A 20,637-nucleotide genomic window follows, 5' to 3' on the forward strand; every position below is an offset into this window, starting at 1 on the left:
GAGCATTACACCATTCACATTTCATGTGCCAGAACCACTAGGTTCATTTGGTAGCTTTTATACTGAAAATCGTCAAAAGAAAACATTCTTTACTGCCATGACTATAACAACAGCTCAAAACTGCACATCACTCATCCTTTATCTGTTTAGGTGGTGTTACAGATATGAACTTTATGTTTGAAAGAAATGGAACAAGCAACATAACAGTAAGAAATTGGCTGCAAGTTTTAAAATTCCTTGAGCAAACAAAATACTTTAATTGCCAAAGAAAGGATCAGAGCTGTAGTTAGCATTGTATTTTCCTATTTGCTGAACATGAGCAAAATTTAAGTAAAGCCCCTAATAACATTGGAAAATTATCTTAATACAAAAACTATAGTTTTGCTTATTCAAGGATTGAAGTTCCTTCAATTTCTTTTGCTTAGTTTACAAGTCATAATGGCATCTTTTCCCTCTATAGAAGAAAACCGAAAGGTGTATAACTAGTAGCCCAAACTCGTACCAAGCCAAGACTGTCACTACAGAGGGACAAAATATTCTTGCTTCCTTGGTGACATTCAAAGTATTCCCTGTTTCTGTGAAAACCCTGTCACCACTAACCCTCTTAGCTACACGTTAATTGAACATAAGAATTGAGAATTTCTAAATTGTTTTCAACATTTATTTTGTTATCAGCTCAACAGTCCCAGATTAGCTCTAGATTAATTATTTCAAAATATTCAATTTGCAAATTTTAGGTGCTCTGTATGTAGTCCAAGTACAATTTCTGTTGCTGTTAAAACTGAAAATTAACAGCACTTGGGCTTGGGTTTAGTTTGTCAGCAAAAATACAGTCACTTCCACAAGCCAGGCCAAATGTATCGGAGAAAACGACTATGTCTCTATACAAGTAAACGTGCCTTGAAGGAAAAACGTATGTACTGAACATTTGTAATAATAATGCTTAACACTTGTGCACAGCTCTTCATCTTCAGGTCTTAACTAAACAGTCACTGCTGTCCACAATATCAAGTACTCAGCAGCCAAGCCAGGGCTAGTGGATCTTTTCATTTTCATGATGGAAATAAAACAAAGACTCAAATTCAATAAATCTAAGAAAGGGTTACATGTTGGATATGAATACAAAAATAAACATCGAGAAAGAGGGGACTGTAACTCATGGTAATCTATAATCCAGCAAAAGGGGATGAGCAAAATGAACACAGGTTACAGGCTAATCGGGTTGTGACACCATTATGTCTTAACTTATGCAATTGTGTGTTGGTTGTAATGCTGAACTGGCATCACGTTTCCAGATGACCCGTATTTGGCCAAATTTTGCCAAATACATACACTGAGTGCAAACTCCAAAGTGACAGGATGTTAACTTGTGAAAAAGAGTTATTCTAAAAGTTCAAAGCCCCTGAAGGATGTTTGCCAGAACAAGAAGCAATCCTCTGGGCAACTCATCCTTCTACAGCACCTACAAAGGAATTCCCAAATGAAATCTATTAGAGCATCAGTAAAAGGTCAGGCCCTGGGAAATTAAAAAACAATCTCTCTAATTTACTACTTCACTACCTTTGAAATCCATTCAGTTCTGGTACAAACCCAAAACTTTTCCACAGAATCCCACAGCAAGACACAGCAGCCTAGATGGGGAAAGACACAAGCAAGTGCAACACATTGCAAGAGAATTTTAGAAAGTCGGAATGCCTCTTTTCACCTATTCCCAGCAGAGTTTGAATACCAACATATCCAGTCTGTGGGTACAAGACTCCACTCTCTTACTCATGGTCAGAGGAGATGACAACACAGCAATCCTCTAGCACATGGTTACACCACCAGTGACACGAGCGCAGCTGTGACCTGAGGACCACCTCACCCCAAGCCTCTGGCTTTTCAGCAAGAAAAGAAGAATTCTGATATATAGGAAAACTGATCCATTTCAAGGCTTTGTTTTGTTTAAAGCATATGCTATCCAGTACAGATAAATGTCCATTCTGATCCATTTCTTGTTAAACAAACATTGCTAATACAGTTTAAATACATTCCCCTCCTCCATATTAAACTATACTGTGCTGTATTTATTTATCCTTTACTAGCAGTCCATATAAACATTGTACTGGACACTACAATAAAACCCTCTACAGAGGGTATGGACACACTTATCAAAGTCAGAAATCATCCCATCAGCAGCCTGCTCTGTAACACAAAACTGACTGGCATGCAAAAATCCAGGATCACGTCATGACTCTTTATACTCAAGCAGATCCAGCACGAGTAATCTTTTTGAAACTAATCCAACTCCAGAAACCTGGTTTTTAAAAGCGTATCTCATCTAGCATGCTGAAAGCTATATTTTGCCAGCCTATCAAACCAAATCCACTCAATCTCTTTCAGGTGACAGATGCTATTAGGTGAAAAAGCTGATAATTATGTCTGAATTTACACCTCTCGATCACAAAGAAACGGCAACAGGCATGAGGGTAAGACGGGCTTGCCTGCAGGCACCCTGTGAGGCATTCTGGAGGTAGAGGAGCTTGGGCAGGCCCATGGCACGACTTGGCATGACTCGGTGTGCTGAGGGCACGGGCTCCATAAGGTCTTAGGGCAAGGCAGCAGAGAAATATCGTGCCACCAAAAAAACCCAAAAACCCCCCCAAAACAAACAAACAAACAAAACACCAGGGCCAGGACGGGCACCCCCCCGGTGTACTGCCATGCAATGCAATGCTGCCTGGCACAGAGGCCTTCCTGGGCTTCTCCTGGCATTCCTGAATGTAACAAAGGAATCAAGCATAAAGCTCTGATGGCAAAACCTATAATATAATATACAGAAAGAATGGGTAGATAAAGGGAAGGAGGACACAGGACTGCAGATAGAAAAGCAGGACGAGGACACAGGGAGCCTTTTAAGGATGGCAAGTCCAGCTGCAGCGTGTGGTACAGAGGAAACCAAATTCAGTCAAGTGTCAAAAAGCCTTTCAGCAAAGATGCTACTGGATCTTTGCATGCAAGCACCTCACTCTATCACCAGTTTCTCAGGGAATATTCTTCCTCCTGCATTGATAAGACATATCTCTTAAAAACACACAACTATCAAGGTTTCATAAATAAAACTTACACTCCCTGTCGATAGCCCTGATCACACAGCTGCCTGCATGACGATGCGCACTCACAATGTCTTGTTTTCTTACAAGTTTAAAGAATTTCTGTTTCCCCGCAATTTAATTCATGTGAAACGTTTTGTTCTCAGACCCTGTGTGCTTTGAGTTTGCTCTGGCTGGATGCCTCCACTCCATTGCCAAGCTTATGTGATTCCAATCAGCAGGATCGCTGCCCAAACAAAACACAATCCCAGATACAAACACCCTCCAAACTGCAGGGAACTTCAGAGCGAGATGAGAATTTCATGACTGATCCTCTAACATCTCTCTACACTTGGCCAAACTAAACCCCTCAACCTAAGCAAATCTGAATATACTGGATATTCAGAGACTAAGTTCCCAGTTGAACTGGATTGCTCAAAACCTGAAGTCCCACTATAGACACCCCCATCAGAGTAGGAAGGAATCAGTATTTCAGGACACTCATAATCATGAAAATAAGACCTCCCTAAAACAGCAGTGGAGGAGGTAAAAGAAGTCACAATACCACAATAAAGTTCTTGATCAGTCTCTACATTACAGTTCCTAAATTCCCAGTTCATTATTTCAGTGGAAAGTAGCCATGCAGATGGAAAACAAACGTCTCAATATGTCTATTTGGATTTTTACAGGTTATTATTTACTGATGACTGTTAAACATATTTTGAAATTAGTTGCAGTTTCCAGTGCCTGGTGTTCATGGCATATGTTTTTATACCAGAACGACGCTTTTTTTTTTACATTCAGTAGAAATAAAGTATAATAACTTTCACTAATGTATCAACTGAGCTGCTCTCATAAATAACTACTTCCCAAAATTTTAGCCCCAGAAATCATCATTAACTCACAAATTTTAATACCATTCTCACTACTGAACTAGCTCTCATGCCAGCCAAACCCAATTAAAAGATAGTTGCATTGTATGTTGTATTAAATGCAATCATGGTAAACATCTACATTTGCAGTAACAACTCTGCCTTTTTTTTCCATCCCATCCCTGATGGTGTTGGTATTCAAAATATGTTCAGAAGCCCAGCACACAAAACCAGCCTGGGAAGCACAGCTCCATTACACAGCACTGAAGAAAAATAAAGTCATCCTCATTTTCTGCTGTTCATCTTCTCATCATCAGAGCAGCAGTACCTCCCCAAAAGCTTTGTGTCTGTGTGCAAGCCAGGAATTTTAAACTAGATTACAACTTCAGAAGTGTCAGCCTGCCAGAATTTCTCTGTGCAAGCACAGGTATTTATCAGCCCCATTATTTTTCAGGACAAATGGCAGCCAGAACGCAACCCCAAGACAAGACAAATATGGTTTGGTTTGGTTTGGGGTTTTTGTTTGTTTGATTGGTTTTGTTTTGTTTTAAAAGAAAGGAGGGAAGAGTGGAAATAAACGAAGCAATAGGAGCTGACAAGAAGAGAAAGAACAAAATAGGACACGCAGCAGCATAGATATGTCAAGTTCATTCACTTTGGTTTTGAGCTGACCCCCTAGCTGCTTTCCAACATATTTTTCCCCTAACATGAGTTTCCAGTAGATGTATTATTTGGTATAGTTGGCTGAATATTAAAACAATGGAATCCTGCAGCATGAAGGCGGTTGTTGCTTTTTCAATTTGCTCTTGGAGGCTTTCCAATAATTTCTGTGTCAGAGGATGCTTTAAAAAGTTCTTTCTCCTCACTCTGCGCCTGGCAGAGCAAGCCCATTTCATACAATACCTGCCAGACAGCCACTGCGTCCCCCAACACAGCCCTTTCAAAAACAGCATTTCAGTCTCTCAGTCTTCTCCTTCATTTTTTGAAAGAAATCAATAACTTGTTAAGCAGTTACATAGTTCAGTGACCTCTCTCTTGCCTTCTAAGACTTGTTCTCTGAGACAGAAATACGGACTGGATGACATAGGTGCCTGCTACAAACAGGGAATTTGCTCAAATTATTTGCTAGAGGTAACATTGTGCCTAATACTATGCAGAGACAAAGGGTGCATATTCTTGCCAAAAATGTTTATGTATTGCTTAAATATAAACCAAATGAATTTTTGGGATAAGTCTAATGAATTTGTGTATTTACAGCTACAAGATAATGAGAATCCATTCCTTTCTCTAAAGCTGTCCATTTTATCACTGACTCCTCTGATGTTAATTTACAGCACTGCCTTTTCCAGGACTGAAACACCCCCAGGATTTAAGTCTGGCATCCTTGAGGCTCTCTGAGAGGGGGTCCTCCTGCTTCCCAAGTGAACAGACTTGCTTCTTCAGCAAGTCAGCCTTTTTGGAAAGCCTCCATCAGGGTGCATCCACTCAAGCTTTGTAGAGGGCAAAGAAAGCAGCCTGCTGGCTTTAGCCTTCCCTCTCTCCACACATCCCCATGAGCACCATCGGTACACGCTCCAGAGCATCCCTGGGGGAACCACATCTGGCCAGCACTGCTGCCCCATCATAGGCACCTTCCCAAGGAGACTTCCCCAGTCCCAGCTACACTCACAGGCTTTTCATCTCCTGCAATATTACTCCTTTCATGCCTCCACCAGCAAATTATTCATTGTGGGTGATGTCTGGCAGGATTTACAGCTATACAAACCTTTGAGCAGATGATGCCGAATATAGACAAAACGTGGTGACCACTGCAGTGCAAATGCATAACCCCTAACCGCACACAGACTTCACACAGTAGGTCTTCTCACTTCTTAAAGCCATGAATAAGAGCAGCACACCAGAGAGCCTACATCGGGAATAAGGGAGTCTACAGAAAGTGATCAGAATGCCCTTCTACAAAGTGTCTCATTAATTCAGCAAAGCTTTAGAGTTGGACAATTGACAGGATTTGCAGCAAGAAACCCTTACAAAAGAAAATCAAACCAACTCATTTACATTCCTGTTTCTCCTGCAACTACCTTACTGGTTAAGCTGAGCCAAAACAGTTAGATGTAAAATTACTCGGCATTTCCAGTGCAGAATGAGTTAAGTAAAGTGGCTGAGGACAGTGCTCCCCTTTGCTAGGCTGACACAGTGCGGCCCTCTCAGATCCACATCCCCAGATATAAATGTTAAATCTCCATGGTGTTTTCAAGGTTTTTCAAAAGTAATTAATCTTTTCTGATGTTTCTATTTTTCTGATTTTCAAAGGACAAGTCCTTAGCGATTGATGAGAAGGGAGATTAAACTTCCAAGTTCTCACAATTTAAGCACCCAAATCCAGATATACTCAGAAACTACAGTTTCTCTGTAAAACCTCAGTTTCTTCTTCTTCTCAGCAAAGTTCAGGTAATTTTGCAGAAGCCTAACTAATCCCTTGGCTGAATAGGAAGTTTCAAAATGTTAGCGATTATACACATACATACATATCCACAGCTCTTAGAACAAAAAAAAAAAAAAAAAAAAAGGCAAATCCTCCAGAAAAAAATAAAATATGCACCATGAGATTCAACCAGACACCCTTATCCCCCCAAGGCATGGTTAATATATTATCTGCCAGTACATATGGGACCAATTAAAAAGAGATAACTCCTCACACAGGCACTGCAGCATCACTCTGGAGGAATCCACAATTGATTAAACAAACTCAAGTAATTCTATTCTGGAAACACGTGCTCATTCATAACCAAATCCCAGTCTTTAGGAACCCCATATGCCATGAAAAAAAAAAAAAAAAAATCCCTGCTTCCACAGAGATCTATGACAAAACAAACCTGAAGTTCAACAGGAATAGAACCAGTCCTCATCTTTTCTGCTCTTTTACATGTGCTACTACATACACCTCCATGAAGAACTATTACTACTTTTTAGAATAGTAACTAAATTGCTATTTCAGTCTTATGATTCAACATTGCCAATGAAATGAAGAGCACTGAACAATGGAAACGTTAAATTGTTTAACTAAAGAAAACAGTGAGCTCAAAACTCTCCAGACATTCCCTTCCAGCAAGACCAGTGGAACTGGAAGACTTCAAGCCTGTACAAGCATCATCGTTCAACCTCTTTACATTGTGAAGGCTAATTCCTATTTTTTTCCCAGTATTTATACTCTCACTTTTGTCCAATCTGCTCCAAACTTTGTGCAACACAGCAATGACTTGCAAGTTTTCCACACAGAAAACAGCTGCAGAATAAACAATCCCACAGAGCAACAGGCAAAGAGGAACATCCTCAGCACAGCCGCAGCTTTCTTCCCTCCTGCATTCATTGCTGACCACCTTAAACAGCATCCATTCTCAGCCACTTTGCAACCCAAATAATTTTGCATCAAAAAAAGCCAGTCAATTTTGAATCTGCAAGTTTTGGCTCAACTTTGAGAAATACAGTTGCGGAAGAAATAGGAATGTAAATGAGAGGTGTTTTTTATTATTATTATTGAATGTTTCTTGGTACAAACCCTGTCAATTATTGCAAACAATATTTTAACACATTTCAGGCTTAGGGTAAAAGAAATAATACAGAATATCAACATCCAGGGGAAAAGGCATGGGCTGTAAAAGCCCTGAGCTTCTCTAGATGCAGACCTAATATATATTCCTGTAATACAACATGATGGAAGTATTCTGAATACCCATGACATTTACGGTCTCCAGTGTACCTGTGTCAGGCAGCTAGTTAAACAGATGTGAAAGAACCAACAAAATTAAAATAAATGAACTGCCTCCCCAGCATTTCCCCACTGTGTTCCTCCTTTGCCCCATTCAATTTAACTTAGAAGCATTACTGATGTAGTAATTCCAACACTCCTCAAAGCACATAGAGCTGTAATTCTACAGGAGAAGTTAACAAGGTGGCTTTTATCAAACTTGATGCATCTGAAATCTAAATTATTTACCTTGAAAGAGAAGGGAGTGAAAGAATTTAGGGGCCTCTGATAAAATATTAAAGTATTGAATCTTGTGAATAGCAATTAGTCATTCCTCTGGGGAAAAAAATGTTTCAAGATAAATATTGCTTTTAATCAAAATAGGCATGTATTTGGCTGAGTAAAAAAAACACAACTGTGATGCAAAATGTTTAAGCAGCTTTAAAAATTCAGTCTATAATTATATCAAGACTACTAAAAATTCCACTTTCACAACCATCACAAATAAATAATTGTTAAAATAAATCCAGTAGATTACCATGCAAAAATGTGTCTTCTGCAGCTCAATCTTGCAATAATGCTTTATATAGCATGTCTCTCTGCCCAGATTTGCAGCTGTTCTTATTTGCATTCTGACCACGAAGTACAAGGCTTATCAATCTTAAAATTCACTTTTTTAAAACTCAAAATTCTTCATGATGCAGCCGTACTGATGGCTTCTCAACTATCCTTATCTAAATTATTTGCATATATAAAGGCCGTACAGGTATTTCAAAAAAATCTCCAAGCCAAACTAATTGATGTCAGTGACAGTAATCTGGCCAAAAGAAAAGAAAAAAAAAAAAATTCTGAACATTTACTGATATGGCAGGAACCAGGTAGACTGCAAAGACAAGGCAGATGAATGCATGCACATGGGGATTCAACATGAATCTCCAGCACTGCTTCTGTATGGGTCAGCCTCAATTCTGCAATGGAAGAAGAATACACAGAAGACTTTACAAGGGAATCTGTCAAGTTTCCTGGCCTCTTCCACAAATATGTCCAGGAAAAGTAACTGTCTAGGTCATAGTGTTTAGTGCAGTTTCTTACCTTTCGAAAACAAGGATAATTTAGAAAGTAATTAAAGTAAACACCAACTCATGAGTGAGGATCATCAAGACCAACTACTCTGATGGAGCACCATCATCAGAAGGGAACCACTGTGGAGAGCTTCTATTGGTGACACCATTGGGCATACAGAGAACACCACAATGGCTTTGCAAGGCTCCTGCCTCATCATCACTCACTTCCACCAGGGTTTTCATTATGGCTGCCAAGATCCTCAAGTCTGCCCACTGCAAAGCTTCTCCGCCTACACAATAGGCAAGCACATTCTGCACAGAACATTCCACGTAGGCACAAAAATCAGGCTTTACCTCTAGGTCTCCACTTGGTAAGTCAGAGGTCAGTCAGAGCAGATAGCTCAAAATAGACATTTATCTTCCTGAGGGCTGATTCTGAGCTAGATGTGAGAGGGCTGCTTTCCTGCTTTCCAAGTGTTGGCATTATTTAAATGAAAGTCTGTAAAAATGTTTGTGCTATTGGTAAGTTACTTGGGAGACCACCGCAACTAAAATATTTTAGTTTAGAAAAAAAAAAAGAGTCATTTCAGTCCAGAAGAAAAGCTTGAAACAGATAACCTCAAAAGTGGGAAGTCCGGACAAGCTGTTAACTGAAGGCATGGATTTTTGAGAGGGAACTTCATGTCAATTAATAACCATTAGTTTGCCTTCGCTATACCAACCTTTAATCCAACTACACTATTTTCAGTCTTAGTTCCAGTAGCAGAAGGTATCCTGGTTTGATGTTTATTCAGTTTTGGATCCCAGGTTCTCTGTCTGGAATAGACTTCCAGATGACGCTAGAAAAGCCTCTGAAATAACATCGGTAAAGTTTTGCACACACAGCTATTTGCACAAGCCAAATCTACAGTTTTAGAAGACAACTGGCCAGACAAACATTTGTCTGTTCCATTCTGAGCAGCTGATGAGCACAGAAGACTTTGATGATTCAACAAAGCCTGTTCTCTCCTGGTGCCATCCAGCACACACCATAATTGAAGTGCTCCAAGTTGTGCTTTTTCTCATCATCGAGCAATGGTTAGGTATCATGTGCATCTCAGTGTCACTCACAGCACAATAAGCACAACAGAGCAAATCAGAAGTTGTAGAGCTACAGAATCTCTCTGCAGAAACAGGAACACAAACTACCAACATTTTCTGTTGTTCAAGCCAGGCCAGTGTATGCAGTAGTGCTCCATAAAGGATGACAATGGGTTTTGACTGTGGCACAATGAAAACAGCTGTATGATGAGGGCATCTGCTTAAGCACCAATTTTTAAAAATAATTAATTTGTAGAAATAAAGTTCAGAAATCATTTGAAAATGTGGGCCCTTCCCAGAAGGAAATGGGAGACCTGATTACCCAGGATATGGAGAAGGCTGAGGTACTCAATGACTTTTGTGCCTCAGTCTTCACTGACAAGTACTCTACCCACACTGCCCAAGTTGCAGAAGGCAAAGGCAGGGACTGGGAGAATGAAGAACTGTCCGTTGTAGGAGATCAGGGTTGACACCACCTAAGGGATCTGAAGGCACATAAGTCCATGGGACTTGATGATATACGCCCACAAGTCCGGAAGTAACAGGCGGATGAAGTTGCTAAGCCACTATCCATCATATTTGAGAAGTCATGGCAGTCCAGTTTAGATATTAGGAAGATATTCTTCACCATGAGGGTGGTGAGGCACTGGAAGAGGCTACCCAGAGAAGCCGCAGATGCCACAGTCCCTGGAAGTGTTCAAATCCAAGTTGGACAGGGCTTTGAGCAGCCTGGTCTAGAGGAAGGTGTCCCTGTCTACGGCAGGGAGGTTGAGACTAGATGATTATTAAGGTCCCTTCCAACCCAAACCATTCTATAATTCATTTTATTATTCTGTGATTCCCAGCCCAGCAAAGTAAAGCCATTCTTGAAGCAGGTTTGGGATTGTCATTCCTGCTTACACAGTAGACAAATCACAAACGCAGTTTACTGTGAAGCTGCCAATATTTAATAGTGTTTAATGGTGCAGTATGTCTCTGAGCGGGAAAAGGGTGCAAGCATCTACCTAGAGAACAAATTAGTTCATCAGCTCCAGTACAGTTTCTCTCCTTGCCTTCCTCCCTGAATGTGTGCTGCTTGTGGTCTGTTTATTTGCTGAAATACCAACACAGTTGTGACAATTTTAGAGAGGAAACAGGAGACAATTCTGAAAACAGCATAAGCAAAAAAAGCACTATTGAAGAAATATGGCACACAGAGGATGCAGGGGTCTCAGCGGTAACTTGGCAGAGCTACTTACAGCAACCCCTGCCGCCTGCCTTGGGTTGCACAAAACACTCCCAGAGTGCTGCTGCCCTGTAGTAGCTTAGATTGTAGCTAGCCCAACGGCCCCCAAAGAAGCAAGGTTGTCTTACTGTATTATAGTCACTTAATAATCATAGGCAGTTTTTTAGGTAAGTCCTCCAGGCACAGTTTTACTGTTAAAGCAATTCCTTCTTCATTTTAACCATCCACTGGTGCAGAGCTGATAGCCCAGTACATTTAAAAGTACAGGACACTGTTTCAAGAAATGCCATGATTTATCTGGCAGAGTTTAGTCACGCTCCAAACAGTAGCCTGGATGCACAACACCAACTGATGCTTCCCGAACTCAGCACTGAAGTCCCTTGGTTTTGGGCTCAGCTGCCCATGGTGCATGAAGTCACACAGCAAAGCTTCCTGCTACAGCGACCAACACGTCATCTTCTGCCTGCAGTTTTACAAGAGGCTTGGCCACATTTAACAATACACGAATCCCACTTGAGTGATAACCATTTCTTCATGGTAAGCATTTGTGCCCATTTAACCAGTTATAAAACTCATTACATGGAAGGATGGTTGGAGAGAGAATAAATATTGCAATCATTTTTTTTGAAAATTTATTATATTTACATAGCATGAAAATTCACGCAGTAGTTTGATTAAGGATTTCAGTCCAAAACAGTGACGGAGCTCTCACTTTGTGCTGCTGGACATTGGCTGTTGGTCAGTTGATTTGATATCCCAGTGATTAGATCCCACACCTGGACTGTACAAATCAGGCAAAGCAAGGAACTGTTATCTGGGATGAGGTCCAATATAGTCCCCAAATTATTCTTTTGAGTGTCTGTGCTTCATTTCCCACAAGTATGCCCCAACACACAGGGGAAATTGGTCTTTGGACTCACGTAAGATAGGAATGAACCACTTCTCCTACTCATTGGTAGGCATCTTTTGAGGAAAGTGATAAACGCTTCCTAAGCACTCGTTAGGAAGGTACACATTTGAGGCCATACAACATATTGGCAGCCAAGCGACAATTTCATCTGGAAACCCAAGTTGTGGCTCTGCTATATGAGGTGCTACACTCAAGCAAGATGCTGCAAACCCAAAGTACGTTCCTGATCCACACCGACTCCGCAAACATCACACTGCTCTGCTTAAGGCTTTGTGTCGCTCTCTGGAAGAAAACCTTATTTTTAAAGTAAAGCCCACTAGAAGGAGATTAACTGCCCTTAAAAAATACTTAACAACTTCTTTGCTTGTTGTCGAGTGGCCCATACACATGCCAGATAAGCGTTGTAGATGCCGATAACGCATTAAATAAACGCTTATGTTTAAAATCCATAAGCCTACTTATGACTAGTTTGAGACATACAAATATCTACAGCTAATTCAGTTCAAGAATCCTCTGCTCTCAAAATGTCCATTCAGCAGCCCTGCCAGATACTGTTTCACAATACTACAGGCTCACTTATTCACAAACAAATCATTAACATTCTTGACAGAAATCCATAGCATACAACAAATCCCAGCTATGATAGTGTTTTACTACATTTGCTGTGCCTATCATGAATGGAACTTCTGTTTTCACAAAAAAAAACCCACCCTCAACAAATAAAAGGCAAATTATTCTCTGTGAGAAAACCACCAGGATGAAATGCCTATGCACGTATTACAAACTAATTATCAAGTTCATATAGTAATAAACCTGACATTCAGCAAGTGAAATGGGCTGCCACAATTTATTAAAGAAATTTTCTTCCTAGAACCCTAATAATTAAGAAACTCTGATGGTAAAATATGCCATTACAGACTTTTAAAATTTCGTCAGCTACAAGGGAAACCTCTTATGCATCCCCATTTCTCTACACATAGGCAGAAGAATCATCTGAAAAGACCCTTCTAAAGCCCTTCAGTGTTCTCTCCCTGCCAGGGTTTCATTTACAGCCCTGGACCAGAGGGTTTCAGCCAAGCCCCCAAATGATCAAGGCCCATTTTTACACACATACATCACACCTTAAATTATACTAATTAAAATGAACAGGATAGTTTAACAAATGTATCAGGACCAGGCTTATTCTCTCTGAATCCAAACTGCATAGATGGCAGCACAGAGCAATAACCTAAATCAGGGTTTCCCCCAAAACAAACGGTCCACAGGTAAAACCACTGCAGGTGCCCCAAAAAGGCTCTGGCATGCAGGCAGCATCCCCTGCACCAAGTGGCAGGGGGGGACATTGGGATGGGACCCCTGGCCCGGGGCTGGTCCACAGAGGGGGCTACTCCTGCAGCACCTCCCGGGACAGACCGCACATCCGCACACAGCATCCAGCCGCCAGTCCGCTGCCAGCAGAGCTCCAGAAATCATGCTCTTTACCCTTCATTCACTAACGCCTTCCTCACCATATTTAAAGAATTAAATGCCTCTCTGAATGGCCATATTTAAGTAATTAAAAAAAAAAAAAAAAAAGCGAGAGAGTGGAATATAGTTAAACTTCCTATTGATGGTCTTGGCAGATGAGAAATACGCTCGCAAGAGCTGGACTTCTCCCTGGATAGATAAACATAAAGCAGACTGCCTTCTGTGCCGGCTGCCAGCTCAGCCCAGGGAATAAAAGATGTTTTCAATTCCGGAAAAGATACATGTGCACTGAAACACTGAACATTTAGCAAGGCCTCAGTCCTGCAAGAAATCAGACCTTACTTACCATGCAGTGCACAGGCCTGTGGGCACTGGTGGCTGCTCAGAGTAAGTAAAAATGAGCATTATGGCTGAAATTTTTCAGAAATCAGACCTTTGTTATTGCTGTAATTTGTATATACTGTATTTAAAATTACACTACAGCATTTATTAGGGGCACATCCCCTCTTGTTACTGTTTTGATTGGCACAGATTTTCTGTTTACAGCTTGCATTAGTTCCAATTTTGTGATAAATTAACTGCAGCACTCCCACATATTAATATCGACAGCACGAATAGCTGGCAGTCTTTAAGTCTGACCTACTGAGGATGCTCTGCAACTCAGGAGAGCAAGTTAAAAGAATCTATTTATGGGTCTCACTCTGTACCCAGCCTTCAGAAACATTTCAAACCTGTTTTTGTCAAAGAATGCAGCTACCCAAGAACCACTGAATGTGTCTAGCCTAGTTTTTGACACCACAGACTGCTCTGGCTTCCCCCCCGCCCCGATCTCCCAAAGTTGTAACACATTTGTTAGTACAGAAAAAGCCACAGCTGAAAGAGTGCAAGGGATGAATACATTCAGGAATCTTGCCATTTGCCTCCAGGTTTTCTGAGCATCTCTGAATCACAGTTTTAGATGTTGTCTGCAACAGTAACAGATAAAAGCCATCTTTGAAAGAGCAACAACAATTCAAGGCAGAAAAATCACATGTCTATGGACAATGAGGCACAACAGAAATCCCAGATTATGAGGGTCAGGCTAAAGTGATGCGTTATTTGAAAAAAGGCAAACAGCTCTGTCAGGAATCAGCAAGCAAATCAGACAACAAGTTAAGCAGTCATTTGCCCTACGATATAACAGCACAATGATATTGAAGCCTTAGTGCCAGGACAGCCCAGGAGATGGCCACGCTGCAGAGCCGGCCAGGCAGCACTTGCGTAGGAAATACAGACTGCACAGCCTTGCTGAGGGATGCCGGGAGAGGGCAGGAGTGAAAACATCTACTTAGACTGGAAAACTCAGAAGGAAAAGAGTATTCACAACTGGGAATAATTTAATCCTGCTGAGTTATGGGCAGCTGGGGGTGCAGGGCAGCTGGCTAAGGGGGAGTGATGCCAGCGAAAGGCTGCCCACAAAGTGTCAAAAGCCCCTGCACGGACCCTGGAGAAGTGCAGCTGGCACAGCCAGAAGACAATGGCAAAAGCCCTGCATCAACAGGAGGCTGGGCAAAAATCCTGAGGGCTTACATGTTTGCCACCTTTGATTTCTCATATTCTGGAAACACCAGTATTGCCAACCTCAACTTTCCTATGCTGACCAGTGACAGCATAACAAACATCTTCTAAGCTCTGCAAACCAACAGCTCGTACTCCTAACAGTTGTTCACCAACCTGGTTTTAGAAGCTGAAATAAACATTACACTTTTGTTTCTTAAAAAAAACCTGTCTGTCACTGGTCGTGCTCCAAAACACCTCTCATGGCAAACTCTAGCTTGTGCACACCCTGTGCACGGTGCTCCAGCAGACACCCTGACCTACCGCTTATCATCTTCAATGCACCGATGCTATATTTTGCCCACTGATCTAGTTTGGGTTTGTTTTTTTTTTTTTTCTTCTAAAAAAAGAAAAAAAAAAAAAAAAAGCCAGCGCACAACCCTCAGGCCCCTCATCCAGCAGCAAAGTCATCAGTATTTTAGCAGTGATTTCAAACAGGAGCAAAGCCAAGCCTGAATCCTCAGATTATCCTTTGCAAAATCCCAGCATTGTCATTAGCAAAAGAAAAGATCAAACAGGTTGGCTCAGATGGTCTGTTATTTCTGTACCTGTGTTTATTAACACGAGATACATAAAACTTAAAAAAACTGAGGAAGCGCTAGAAAAACACATAGTGATGTTAACCACAATGGCAAACTAAAAGTATGTACCGATCCTTTCCTTCAGCCTGGAAATATTTTCAAGCTGTTTCTTTTACAGCAAGTCACTGGGTAGGAAATGCTTTCTGGACAGAAAAATATTTTTTTTCCAGAAGACTCCATAAAATCCACACACAGAGCACAGTGTACATTCTGATGAGAATTAATTACTTGTTTACTGTGGTAGTTCAATACACAGCTAATCCCCACACCTTGTCTAAAGAACTGATTTCCTCCGGTAAGTGAAGAATGGTCAACAGAAACAGAACAGTCTGATTTTTAAAAAAGAAGAGGCAGAGCACTGGCAACACATCTGCACACTGTAAAAAGCTGAAGAATGACATTAGAGCATACAGGAGGATGCCCTTTATGCACCTTCCAGTTTTTTGTAAGTGAAGGTATTCCAGAATAAAATGTTACCAAATTTAACAGAATTGAGATGTTCCAATGTACAAAAATAATGTCCTAAGCCCAGAGCTATTAATTCTTAAGAGCTGTTGCCTGTAGCTTATCATTATCATCTAGAAGTGAAGGATGGTTGTAACAGTCAATTCCATTTCTCCCCAGTGACTAAATCATGTACTAGCTAAATCATTTATTAATGTCAAAGGCTGACATTTTTCAATTAAGATGATATTCTGGAGACTCTGGCCATCTGAGCCCTGTAATCCTGTTTGTGCATACTCTTTTACCAACTGAAAAAAAAAAGGAAGAAGTCTGACAAACACATTTCACTTAAACTGAGTACTAAGCACTAACAATTTATCATTAGTCTGACCATATATCTAAAGGTACATATCAATAAATATTTATACCAGTAACCACATGGTGTTAGGGGTTAACAAGACATTAATCAAAACATGCACATTAGAAACTGAAGTCATCGTGTTCCCCATTGTAACTCTTCAGCTCCTCAGGTGAGGACCCAGCCTTTGCCCATCCAGTATCTCGGCAGACAGACACACGGCATCTGGCTGCTCTGGGAGGAGAGGAAAGGGCGAAACAGCCAAGAGAGAAAAACAGGGACATGCTCGCTCACACGGCAGAGAAGCGAGCAGCCTCCCCACCATCCAAAGTGCCCTGCTGATCCTTGCCAGGTCCAAAGGAGAAGGACACATCCCTCCAGCAACAAAAATAAGATCCCTGTAAGTGAGCATCCTGCCCATTAGACCTCTCACTGTTAATTTCCAAGGAGGTATCTATAATGTAAATGCTGGTAGCAATGATCTTTGTTTGGTTTGGGTTGGGTTTTTTTACTTGTTGCTGGTTTTAGGTTTCGTTTGGTTGGGTTTTTTTTCCTCCCAGCTCTCCCACATCCACTGTTTAAAATAATTCTTTATCTTGACCCACTCGCCTAGGAGAAGAAAAAAAAAAAACACACCAACAAAAAAACCCAAACAACCAAAAACACACAGTGAAAGTTAAGATAAGCTACACAGGGTAAAACTCCTAAATTCCACCTAAGTTCAGCAAAATCAAGTCTGAGAAATAACAGCATTGGACTAGTTGGTTCAGACATTACTAAGAGCTGGCCAGCCTCCACACACTTTCTCTTTGCTTTATTTTACCTACCATTATTTTGCAAGAGATGATGATTAGCTAGCAAAACTACATTCTCGTTTGACTTCCAGGTGCACAAAGCGGAACAGCATTAAATATTTCCTAGAGCAAACCCTGGATCTGTACACAGGGTATAGTAACCACCGCGTGCGATAACCAGCCCTGACGGTAAGTCACCACACAGCACTTACAGCACAGACTCTCGCTGTGCATCCCGTCAGCTCCCAGTCAGATCCATCAAGACCGGTAAGCAACTGGAGGCGCCGAGTGACACAGCAGCCGCAGGCAGGCACCTGCCTCCGAACTCACTTCCAAAGCTTTGTTCGAAGGCTGGGCCCATACAAGCCACCACGTACATGAGAACTTTACAAAGCACAAGATTACAGCCCAGTTCTCTACGGCAGCGTGAGCTGCCAGCCCAACCCGCTGCTCTGCTGGAGATCTAGACTTTAGCATCTCTTTACCATGTTCATGTTCATACACAGGAAGGATTAAAAGGGCCAAAGAGTGTGACAAAGATGCCAAATATTGTGAATCATCTGGACAAAGCAAGTGGTGTCATTCTGGTGCAGACAGCATCACACCCTCTCTTCACCAGGGTAACGTCACCGCGCAGCGCAGAGGATCCAGGGCACAACGTCACCTTGGCATTGCTGGCACTGCAGTCACCTCCTTCTGAGTGGAAAAAATGATCACATTATAAGGAGGTGATTATATGCTTGAAAGTCATTCCTCCGCATCTCCAACAGATGGACAAGTTGTGCTGTGTCAGTTTGTTCCCATTGCAAAACAGTCGCCGAGTCCCCCGCAGCGGTCCCGACAGCCCTGCTCCCTCCCTGGCCAGCCGGTCCCCCTGGCACTGCCAACGGAGCCTTGACCTGCTGCTTCAGCCAGAGCGCCCTAATGAACGGGCGTTCGTGAAACTATCTTAAATATAACCGTACTGCTGCCTGTTGACACCTACTATAGTAACTGGAATGCTACAAAGACTGTAACTTTTCTGGAAACTGTATTACACAGCTGTAACCAGTCTGCACTGACAGGTCTGTGGCATAGTTGCAATGATTAAGAGGGACTAACTTCATTATCTGACTCCTCAAACTCACAACATCACTATCACTATGGGAAGTCATGCACAGCACTCTAAGGACCAGGTCATTTTATACCAAATGTTCCAGTCTGATTGCATGCAGGTTTATACCAAATTGTAAAGCTCAGTAAGGAGACCAGATTTTAAAACCTCTCAGAAAGCTGTTTAAAAAAATTAAGAAGCCACCAGATAGATTTTGGGCTCATAGGGAAGAATACGACAGCACTTTCATATTGTCCTACATACAGATTTGAGATTATGAAAATGTTGGGAACGTTGTTTCTTTCCTAGAATGAGGCAGACTGCTCTCTAACTTCACCTCTAATGGCAGTTACTGGGTAAGAAACACTTTTTTGTTCCTGAGAAATGCTGAAAAGAAAAAAAAAAAAAAAAAGAATGGGGGGCATTTTAAATCCTTTGAAGAAGCAAATATACAGGGTATTTCAAAAAGATGGACCCAATGTCAAAGCAACGTGATTTCGAATTGGGTCCATCTTTTTGAAACACCCTGTGTTAAGTTTTCACAAGAAAATATGAAAAATAAGAAAAGGCGTCAGAAACAGACTGGATTCCCAAATAAGAAATGTGGTTTATCAGCTGAAAACTGACATATACTTGCCAAAGCCAGCCAGGAGCCCTAATGCCGGGCAGCAGGCCACCCTGGGATGCAGCACACGGGGCCGACAGGCAGCGATGCTCCCAGCCCGCTGCCCACAGCAGCCACCGTGGCCCTGCACCGACCCTCCTGCCAGGGACCCACGCTCCCTTTTCTCCTCACAGAGGGCAGGAACCATGGGATTGTGAGGCTGATTAACACTTCCATAAATATTTTGTAAAGTGGTTTTCCCCCCAGGCCGCCCCACAGCAAGCGAGCGGCGAGCTCCCAGCATGACACAGACGTTCCTCTGTGGGATACGCAGCAGCCCCTTATGCAAATAGCATTAGGGCTCAGTCCAGAATGACTTCAATAACATATGCTTTCCAAAAAGAGTAATACGGAAACATTCAGTTCATCTCTCTTAGACATTAAATCTTGTCACATATATCTACTCTTCAAGAAAAAAGAAAAGGAAGGAAAAAAAAAAATCAGAAAATATGTGGACTCTTAAAAATACATGAAGTAAAAGAAATGTGGAGTGACTCCACTGGCATTAGCGATAGCTCTTAGAATTACACCATTATCGAGATCTGAATTTGGACCAAAAAGACTACTCACATATAGACGATGAGCAAAATTTATCCCCAAGTGAACAAAATGACATCTCTTTAGACATTAATGGCTTCTGAAATTCTCTAGCTTGATACAACATTAGTGATTTAAATGCCAAACCACATTCACCTCATTTATCTTGGAAAGCTCCACATCCATGTAAGAAAACCCTCAAGACAACAACAGAGGAACGAAAGGTCAGGCTGTTACTTCCAGAAGCAGGGCAGTAAACTTCAGAACAAACAAGGTACGGGCATTTCCCTGGTCAATGCTGGCCACTGCACGTGGCTGTTTTTCTAATATCATGTGAGCAGCATGAATAAATTCTGATGTCGAAAAATAAAAATCCTAATCTGAAAGGCCAATATAAGCATCCTCTAAAACTCATTTAAAATATATATGTTTCTTGTAACCAACCAGAAGCAAGCTGCTTCAGCACAAAGTTTCTGCAGATGGGGCTCCTGGGCTGTGCCTGCTCCCAGACCTCTCCAGTCCCCAGCTTCAGACCTGCTCCTCCTACCCCCAGAAGTTTTACATCTCTACAAAGCATTTTACATTAGTTCAAAGCCTCCTTAGACTCTGCCTTTTTGACAAACATCCACAGGTACCTCCATCTATGCCGACCTTGCTACCCCACACAGCTGAACCCCTGCTCTGACCTGCTGGAGCCCAGGCCTGGGATGACCCTTTCCAGTTGACAATCTTGCCATAACTCAGCTATCACTCGCAGCTCACAATCTCTTCAAATGTGATTACCCTTTGGGCAGATGAGCTCCACCACTTCTGCAGCCTGAAACATGTCAGCATTTTAAATGCAAGAAGGATGTGGGAGCGTGGCTTCAGGAAAGGATTGATTAAGCAGTGACTAAAACTTCAGTGACTATTTTTCGCTGTTCTTAAGTGCCAGGGCTTTTCAGCACCCTTGACTATGAAAGGCATTTGCCTCGTTCATTTGGAGACTGGTCGCGGGCTCGCTATGATGCACAGAAAGGCCACCCTTCGCGCTGCACACCCTGCGGCAAGCTCAGTATTTCTGATGGGGCTGTTTCCTACACTAGGCAGCCCCAGTCCCCACTGGACATCTCCAAGGAAGTGATCTGAACTGCATC

At 41.8% G+C, this 20,637-nt stretch overlaps 1 protein-coding gene across 2 annotated transcripts in view; it reads right to left on the bottom strand.

Moving 5' to 3' along the window:
• PID1 (phosphotyrosine interaction domain containing 1) overlaps positions 1-20,637 on the bottom strand; it is an 86,247-nt gene that overhangs the window by 54,699 nt on the left and 10,911 nt on the right. The window contains exon 1 of one of the 2 annotated variants that reach the window (XM_065640168.1): positions 3,107-3,142. The exons of the other annotated variant lie outside the window; for it this stretch is intronic. The gene's annotated coding sequence lies outside the window, so the exon portion shown is untranslated. Of the gene's footprint in view, positions 1-3,106; positions 3,143-20,637 lie in introns of those variants that run through there. 2 annotated transcript variants of the gene reach the window in all.

This window comes from Caloenas nicobarica, chromosome 8, assembly GCF_036013445.1.
Source record: "Caloenas nicobarica isolate bCalNic1 chromosome 8, bCalNic1.hap1, whole genome shotgun sequence".
Taxonomy (NCBI): Eukaryota; Metazoa; Chordata; class Aves; order Columbiformes; family Columbidae; genus Caloenas; species Caloenas nicobarica.